The 9681-nt window shown below is 45.0% G+C and overlaps 1 protein-coding gene across 1 annotated transcript in view; it reads left to right on the top strand.

The window, feature by feature from the left end:
• Window positions 1–1405: 1405 nt before the first annotated feature.
• The window catches only part of LOC140207973 (uncharacterized), a 43530-nt gene continuing 35254 nt past the window's right edge, over window positions 1406–9681 (top strand). The window contains exons 1-2 of the mRNA XM_072276506.1: window positions 1406–1489; window positions 9155–9322. The gene's annotated coding sequence lies outside the window, so the exon portion shown is untranslated. The remainder of the gene's footprint in view (window positions 1490–9154; window positions 9323–9681) is intronic.

Below are 9681 nucleotides of genomic sequence, written 5' to 3'. Positions count from 1 at the left end.
GTCAGGCGCGTGGGTGCGCCTGTGTGACGTCACCTGTGGGCGAGCGCTTCTATTTAAAAACACCTGAATGGACGTTTCTTATGATTTCAGCTGGACAACAACATTAATCACGGGTTCCATCACTGAATCCAGTGTTGTGAGATGTAAAGTCCCCTGTTATGTGTCCGGCTGTGCCGTGTTGTTGGTGGAGTGGGCAGCGTGGTGTTTGTCTCGATTCGGGTCACAACACCAGAATTGCCAGCGGGGTCCACACACAGTGTATTAGTGACCAGAAAACCTCCCGTCCCTGCAGTCTTTGTCTCCTGGTAAACTCAACACCCTGACAATGTGGATCATAGATACCCCTTCCTCTCAGAGTCAGGGAATCATTCAGACAGCTGATCAAAGAGAGGAATTATATTTAGCTCCTCCGCAGTTGTGCGGGGTAGGGTTGTTTTTATTTGGGGGTGTCGATGTTATTGTTGCGTTTTGTGCGGAGAGACGGGTATTTTTTAAGGTGGACCATCGGGATGCCGTTCTTGTTTTTATGCTGGGGGAGCTTGATGTTTCTCTCTGAACGGGGTTCATGTTCTTCCTTTGTTTCGTGGCCTCAGGAGAAGAACAAAAACTCAGAGTTGTATATGGATACCTGCTTTGATAATTAATTAACCTTTGAACTATCCGCTCCGAGCGGGATTTCCCAGTGTATAAACATTTTCACTCCGATTCCCATTCCGGTTGCGACGTGTCAACCCATCGCCTCCTCTTGTGCCAAGATGTGGCCACCCTCAGGGTCCAGGATCAGCAGTTTATATTCCGTCTGGTTACCCTCCAACCTGATGGCATGAATATTGATTTCTCCTTCCGATGAACAAATCTCCCCCTCACCCCTCCCTCCCACTCCCTCTCTTCCTCTCTGACTTTTCACGTCCTCTCACCTGCTGATTATTTCTCTCTGGATCCACTGCTCCATCCCTTTCTCCTATTCTCCACTCTCCTCTCCTATTAGATTCTATTTTCTTCTGCTCTTGAGCTTTCCCACCTACCTGGCTTCACCTATCACCCTCCAGCTCGGCATTTCCTCGCCCGCCCCGATTTTATTCAGATATTTCCCCTATTCCATCTCAGTCCTGAAGGAGGGTTCAACTGGAAACGTCGAATGTTCATTGATGTTGCCCGGCCTGCTGAGTTCCGCCAGCATTTTGTTTGAGTTGCTCTGGATTTCCAGCATCTGCAGTTTGTCGTGTTTGTGATCTACCTCTCCGCTGTCACTCCCGCCTCCGGCCGCCGGCGGCGCTGCATGGACCTCCGGCTATTGGTGGCGCTGCATGAACCTCCGGCCGCCGGCGGCGCTGCATGGACCTCCGGCTACTGATGGCGCTGCACGGACCTCCGGCCACCAGTGGCGCTGCACGGACCTCCGTCCACGGGTGGTACCGCGGCGAATATGCTGCGAAACGTCTGCACAGTGCCCATCACAATTGTCGCCGGCGGTTCTGCTATCGAGGAGGTGAATATGGGAGTTTCTGTAAATCGGGGGTTTGCTGCAGTTGGAAAGGGCCGGGACCGAGTTCTGCCGGACGGCTGCAGGCTCCGGGGTCTCCGGTCCCGCAGCCCCGGTTTTAGCTTTGCGCCCGAGCCCGGGCTGTGGGATCAGTCAGTTGTGGTTCCCAGGCTGGGAGGGGGTTTGGGGTGAAGGGGATCTGTCTGTGTGTGGGTAGAGGTTACGGGTGGACTGTGGGTGTGGGGGTGAGTGGTCGGAAAGATGTGGGACCCTAGGCCTGAAAGGGGGCGGTTGTTAGAAAGTGGGATGTCCTTTCAGCAGGGGTGCAGTGCTAATTGTTTTAGGTGCCGGAGCTGACAAAATGCTTGCCATTTCCTAGATCCTCTCCGTATATATGTCACACCCAGTTTGTGTACCTGCTGATTTCATGTACTGGGCAACCTCCTTGCCCCAATCGAGTAATGAACAGGTAAACAAATTGAGTGTGGTATATTATCACAGTCAATTGACGTGAAATTTGTTGACTTAGCAACAGGAGTTCAATGCAATACATATTCTGGCATAGATAAGAAATAAATTAAAACATAATAAATAAAAAAGTAAATCATTATGCATAATGAATAGATTGTTAATAATATGGAAAAACAGAAATGATGTATATTAAAAAGTGATGTAGTGTCCAAAGCTTTCAATGTCCATTCAGGAGTCGGATAGCAGAGGGGAAGAAGCTGTTCCTGAATCGCTGAGTGTGTGCCTTCAGGCTTCTGAACCTCCTACCTGATGGTAACAGTGAGAAAAGGGCATGCCCTGGGTGCTGGAGGTCCTTTATAATGGATGCTGCCTTTATGAGACACCGTTTCCTAAAGATGTCTGGATACTTTGTAGGCTAGTACCCAAGATGGAGCTGACTAGATTTACAACATTCTGCAGCTTCTCACGGTCCTGTGCAGCAGCCCCTCCATACCAGACAGTGATGCAGCCTGTCCGAATGCTCCCCATGGTGCAGCTATAGAAGATTTTGAGCTTGTTTGTTGTCATGTCAAATCGCTTCAAACTCCTAATAAAGTACAGCTGCTGTCTTACCTTCTTTATGACTACATCGATATGCTGGGACCACGTTAGATCCTCAGGGCTCTTGATGCCCAGGAATTTAGAGCTACTCACTCTCTCCACTTATGATCACTCTATGATGATAGGTACGTGTTCCCCCGTCTTACTCTTCCTGAAGTCCACAATCAGCGCTTTCGTCTTACTGACATTGAGTGCCAGGTTGTTGCTGTGGCACCATTCCACTAGCTGGCATATCTCACTCCTGTACGCCCCCTCGTCACCACCTGAGATTCGACCAACAATGGTTGTATTGTGGGTAAATTTGTAAATGGTATTTGAGCTATGCCCAGCCACACAGTCATGTGTATACAGAGAGTAGAGCGGTGGGCTAAGCACACACCCCTGAGGTGCGCCAATGTTGAACATCAGCGAAGAGGATATGTTATTACCAATCTGCACAGACTATGTTCTTCTGGTTAGGAAGATGAGAATACAATTACAGAGGCCCAGGTTCTGCAACTTCTCAATTAGGATTGTGGGAGTGATGGTATAAAATGCGGAGCTGTAGTCGATGAACAGCAGCCTGACATAGCTGCTTGTGTTGTCCAGGTGGTCTAAAACCGTGTGAAGAGCCATGGAGATTGCATCTGCCATTGACCTATTGTGACGACAGGCAAATTGCAGTGGGTCCAGGTCCTTGCTGAGGCGGGAGTTCATTTCAGTCATAACCAACTTCCCAAAGCATTTCATCACTGTCGATGTAAGTGCTACCGGGCAATAGTCCTTAAGGCAGCCCACATTCTTCTTCTTTGGCGCTGGTATAATGGTAAACCAAGATGAAAGAAATATATCAATTCCAGAGCTCCACAGAAATATAGTGATAGTTAAAACATTAACAATAGTATAGCCTATCAGTACATTTCAGTGTGTAACTGGTACAATAAAACATATAATAATTTAATAATATGACAAAGTATTACATGGTTGCACTCACTAATTATCATAAAATATAATTATCAAGCAAGTAAAGAAAAAGACAGTAATCATGTATTTTACCAATTTAAAAATAATTACCTACTTACCAAATGCCACCAGTGAGAAGTTTCACAATAATTTCCACAAAGGGTCAGGTGTAATATGTGTTTGGGGGTCTGAAGCAACTCTTGTCCTGGTATCATCTGCTGATCTGATCTGTGGTACTGCAGCCATGTTGTGACATACGGCTCAGGATTCCACTGAACTAGAGGAGGTCTGTGTAGTTTAACAAACATAAGTGCTGATACATGATCTATGAGAGTCCTTGAGTGTGTTGTTGTTATTATCAAGTTGATGTGACTGAATCCTCTCTCACACTCAGCAGTACTAATAGGAATAACTTGTGAACAGCTCAGTAATGGGCGTAAATCTTGGGGGATGCGGCGTCCACGATCCTCCACATAATCTCTGAAGGCATTTATTACAGAGGAAGAAGAAAGCTTAAGCCTCTTACAGAGAGATGATATTGCAGCTTCTCCATCATTCTCCATCAGGCAGAAGGTACCGAAGCATCCGGGCTCACACAACAGGACTGCGTAACAGCTTCTTCCCCCAAGCCATCAGACTCCTCAATACCCAGAGTCTAGACTGACATTCACATCATTTATTATTATATTGTTATTTGTCTGCTACTGTGCTTATTGTCTTGTTTATAAATTATTGTACTGCCCTGCACTGTTTTTGCACACTTTATGTTGTCCTGTGCAGGTCTGTAGTCTAGTGCAGTTTTTTAATGTTGTTTTATGTAGTCTAGGGTAGCCTTGTGCAGTCTCACATAGTCTAGTGTAGTTTTGTGTTGTTTTATGTAGCACCAGGGTCCTGGAGAAACATTGTCTCGTTTTTACTGTGTACTGTACCAGCAGTTTATGGTCGAAATGATGATAAAATACAACTTAGCTTGAAAAAAAAATTAAGCGGTATTTCAGCTTGCCAATTATCTTTATCAAGGACACACATTTCATTTAACAGGGAATTAATACATACTTTGAGCTTTAGAAGTTTGAGAACCTTTCAAGGATGTTGCCGTGAAAATAAGATGCTGCAAGTCGTTTATAAGACGAGCAAGAAATTGTCGATAGTTAATGGAGACAATTTTGTTGTTGCTTGTTGAGGTAATTTCTCCAAACTTCCCCTTTTCAACTGCCTCTTGAGCTTCTAGAGTTTTTGTACCAGGTTGGTCTTTCAGTCCATGCAGTGATCTTCTGATCCATTGGGTCAGTTTGTCTGCATAAACAGTCGTAGTAGTGTGTTTCTGTAAACACTCTGACAGTAAACCAAGTTCATGCAACGTGTCATATGTTAGAGCTCAGTCCAATAAAAACTGTTCTGAAGAATCTTTTCAACAGACCTTCATAGGTTTTTCTGTCACTCACAGATCCTGTTTCATTCTTCATTGCTTTTTCAAAGTGAAAACACAGTGCTTCATAATTTTGTCACACTGCTGAAACTGTTCGAAATGAACCAGCCACACACCTGGTGCCCAGAACACGGCCTATTTTGCAAATTTGTAGTTCTAGTTGAGAGGCACATTCAGACAGTTCCTTTTGATTTAGAGATGATCTACTGTAAACAGAATATAATTTGTCCATAAATAATTGAAAATGATTTATTCTATGAACTTCTCTCACTGAATCACCTACTGCAAGTTCTAATCTGTTATTAAGACCGTGCCAATTTGTCACATCAGGGTAATGTTCCTTGAGAATTGTCGCAACACCAGATTTGACAGCAGGCATTATGTTCTCCCGATCACTAGCAAATGCTACAAGGTTCTGTTTCAAGTAAGAGTCATCAAACCTATGATTCTTGAGACAATTCAAAAGATGCTTAACAATAGTTGCAGATTTCTGATCAGGCAGTTCAATTAGATCTAAAAACATAAAATGGGGATCCCCTTCCTTATCACGTTTCAAATAAACTATTCGGGCAGTCTTAATGCTCAGGCTTGTTGATTCATCAATGAGAACCAAAAATTTGCCATTTTTTCTGCTTGATATGCTAGGAAATTTTGTTTTTCATATTAATGGCTACTGTTGACGTCAGAAGTTTACAGACACCATAGCCAAATACTCAGTTTTACACAATTCCTGACATTTAATCCAAGAAAACATTCCCAGTCTTAGGTCAGTTAGGATCAGTACTTTATTTTAAGAATGTGAATGTCAGAATAATAGTAGAGGGTGTAAAAGAGGTTTACCAGGATATTGTCTAGATTAGAGGACATCAGCTATAACGAGAGGTTGGACAAACTTGTGTTGTTTTCTCCAGAGCGGCGCAGGCTGGGGTGAGACTGGATGGACATTTATAACATTACGAGAGGAGTGGACAGAAGATATATTTTTCCTGGGGGTTGAAATGTCTAACACATTTAAGGTGAGAGGAGATGTGAGCAGCAAGTTTGTTTCTTTCCACAGAGCAGTGGGTAGCTGGAGTGCTCTGCCTGGGGTGATGGGAGACCCCACCAGTCACGTGATCCCCTTTGCCCCTCGCATTTAACCGCAGATATAACAAGATCTTCGCACATGCTCACAGTCTCCGGGTGAGCGGTGTTTTCCTTTACGCTCTGTGATGAAGTGGGTCGTCTGCAGGATCAGGAAAGTATCCTCGCCTCCTGGGTTGGGGTGCAGGGGGGTCGGATCACTGTCTGCGGGCCGAAGATATCACTTTCCCCATCGGTGAGTATTGAGACCGATCCCGAGCGGGGAGATCTGATGTTGGCCGTGAGCCCTGAACTGAGGGCCGATTGCTCATTTAGTACCCAGTTATTCTGGGCTCGTCAAAAAATGTGTGGACTTCACTTAATCTGCATTGAACAATCCAAACCAGGAGCCCAGGCTGTCTATTTCCGCACAATTGAAGTGGGAGTCTCGCCAACAGCTCAGGTGAGGCTGTGTGCCGCAGCTGTGCCCCACCCTCTGCTTTGTGATGCAAGATCATGTGGTGTGTGCTGAAAGTCCCCGGATGGGTGGTAATTCTTTCTCCATGTTGTGTTGGGGAAATCTGATGTTGGCCACTGAGTCCCATTAACTTCCCCCAACTTGCCTCGCTTCCTGAGGCTCCTCACATTTGTCCTGAAGCTTTATGGCTGTCGTGTCTTCTCCCCGACTGGGGTGGGTGAGAAAGGAGAGCATCCCAGGTTCTGGAGATCTTTGATTTCACTGCCTGCTTTACTGAGGGACGGTGAAGTCTAGGGGGGAGAATGATTTCTGTGGTGTGCTGATCTGTATCCAAAGTTCTCTACTGTTCCTCGCTGTCACGGAAAGAGTAGTTGCCATACAAATGCGTGAAGTGTCCCGATGGAAACTTTCTATGGTGTGTTGATAAAAATTTGGTGAGGGTCAAAGGGCATATGCCAAAATTCTTATTGTTTCCTCTAACTTTGTCATTTTAGGATCTTTTATTCAGGAGTATGTGTGATTAATTCAGTATCTGTGTATTGCTGGAGGATCATCAGTGATTGTCCTTGATCCCTTCTCCCACCTGGTTCCATCTGCTCATTCCTGCCCATCTTGTTCATCCTCTGTCCAGTCTCCGAACCCCCTCCGAGATTTGATTAGTGATGATGATCTTGGCAGCTCGGTTGGTCGAATGTATGAGACAGTACACCGTTAAATGCAAAAGCCCTGAACAGTGTTGATGATCAGAGGGATCTTAGACTCCAAGCTCATCGCTCCCTGAAAGAGACTGCACAGATTGATTGGGTGGATAAGAAGGCAAATGACGCGGTTGTCTTTATTAGTTGAAGCACTGAGTTGAAAAGTCGGGAAGTTGTGTTGCAGGTTTATGGAACTCCAGTTTGACCACATCTGGAGTGTTTCATACAGTTCTGGTCACCCCCACTCTCGGAAGGATGTCGGGGCTTTGGAGAGGGCGCAGAAGAGGTTTACCAGATACTGCCTGGATTAGAGGGCATGAGCTGAAACGAGAGGTTGAACAAACTTATGTTGTTTTCTCTAGAGCGGCGCAGGCTGGGCTGAGACTGGATGGACGTTTATAAGATTACGAGAGGAATAGATAGAGCGGACAGACGATATGTTTTTCCTGGGGGTTGAAATGTCTAATACATTTAAGGTGAGAGGAGATGTGAGCGACAACTTTACTTCTTTCCACGGAGTGGTGGGTAGCTGGAGTTCGAGCAGCTGGACATTGGTTGTGGGGAAATCCCGGATTGCACCACCCAGTGTGAAATGTGGGGATGATGTGTGAGACTCTCAGGGTCGGTGAGTGGCAGGTTCAGCTGTGTGACTCTGAGTTTGGGTCCTGGGATATCACGGTTTTTCACCCAGGTAAAATGGACCCGGGGATCGAGCTGCTTGGGCTTATGAGGTGTTGAGCGAGTATTTCTGGTCTGGGATTAGATATTTGTTTCTGGAGTTCCTTTGGAAGCAATGACTGCTAAACTGAGGAGAGGATGAGTTCCCATTCCATCCTCACAGGGGGAGGCTATGAGTAAATGGCTGTTCCATGTTTACAACAGTAGAAATAGACCCGTGAGTTTGGTGTTCAAACTGTGTTTGGAAAACCCCCCTCACTGTCACCTCTCTGTGACTCGGTGGAAATCAAGCAGAATCTCAAGTTGCTGGAGATCTGCACTAAAAACAGAAAATGTTTGAAGTCATTCTGATGAAACGTTATTAACCTGAATTGTAGTGTTTGTTCCTCTCCCCACGGTTGTTCCTTACCTGCTGAGCATTTCTGGTAATTCCAGTTTCTTTTTGTTACATTCACCCTGGACTGGTTTATAATTCCTGAAATGGACCTCATCTAACCTGGAAATGGAAATGGCTCGTTCTGTGATAGTAGAACAGTAAAGAAACCACAACTTTTCCCTGTAAATTGTCCTGGTACCAATTTGTCTGTTATTCCTGGGAATGTGTTCAGTACAGTTGTTGCTAACGAGGTTTACAAGAATAATCTCAGCAATGATCAGCTTTATGTATGAGGAGCATTTGGTGGTTCTGGACCTGTGCTCAATGGAGTTCAGAGGGACGGTGGGGTTGGTGGAGGGATGTATGGTTAAGTAAACCTACCGAATGCTGAAAAGCCTGTATATACAGTGGACATGGAGAGGATGTTTCCATTAGGTGGAGAGTCTATGATCTGACAACAGAGTCTCAGAATAAGATGCTTCCCTTTAAAGCTGAGAAAAAAATTTTGGCGCAAAGATGTTTGATGTGTGGAATTTGTTGCCGCAGAGGTTAGTTGAGGCTGCCATTTGTGTATATTTATGACAACGATTAATATATTTATGATTGCTAAGTAGCTTCGAGGTTACAGGAGGAAGGCATGAATATGCTGTTGGAATAAAAAGGCATGAATATGCCGTTGAGTGGTGGGGCAGACCAGATGGATCGAAACACCTAATTCTGTTCCTGTATCGTGTGTCTTACCATGACTGACTGATTACTCCTTCTTATCACATATCGTTTTGTGACATGTGAGGGACAATAAAAGACTGTTCACTGAGATCATTATATTTGCCTTCAATGTTTAAATTTCAGTGAGTTTTGGTCTTAGTAACATGAAGCAGAAATATTTGGTTCTCCTTTTTGTTGTTAATGTGCTTCATTATCTTTCATGTTAAAGTTAGACCTGCGCTGAGAGATTCATTGGAAGAAAAACCCCAACTGGAAGCAAACCACGACTGAAGACAAGAGAACAGCAACAAGAGAACCAGCCCGAGGATTGAGAGCATCAACTGGAGAGGACCCATCTGACTTGGAGAATCCAGTGATTCAGTCAGGAGAAAGTTTGGTGAGTTTCGTTTATTCAAACACTGGTCCTTTAGACATTACATAACTGTGCAAGGGAAGGTAGGAAATAGTTGGAGTGAGACTGAATGTGCCCAGAAGAAGTTATGCCTCTGTCAGACCCAGTTGCAATCATTCCAGGTCTGGTAATGTGCTTCCAGCAGCCCAGCCCTTTAAAACCACTCCCATTCTGTAGAAGTCGAATCCAGATAAAGTCACTCAGAGACCGTATGAGTACAAACTCTTTATTCCAAGCACCCAGGGCTTACTCAGTTAGTCGCTCAAACAGGAACAGTCTATGACTGTTCCTGCCCAATCCACTAACTGACTAACAATTCCCCTTACACCACAGATATATCCGTC

Source organism: Mobula birostris, chromosome 13 (genome assembly GCF_030028105.1).
Source record: "Mobula birostris isolate sMobBir1 chromosome 13, sMobBir1.hap1, whole genome shotgun sequence".
In the NCBI taxonomy this organism is placed as follows: domain Eukaryota; kingdom Metazoa; phylum Chordata; class Chondrichthyes; order Myliobatiformes; family Myliobatidae; genus Mobula; species Mobula birostris.
Note: the sequence above shows the minus strand (reverse complement) of the source record. Positions and strands in the feature narration are given on the sequence as shown.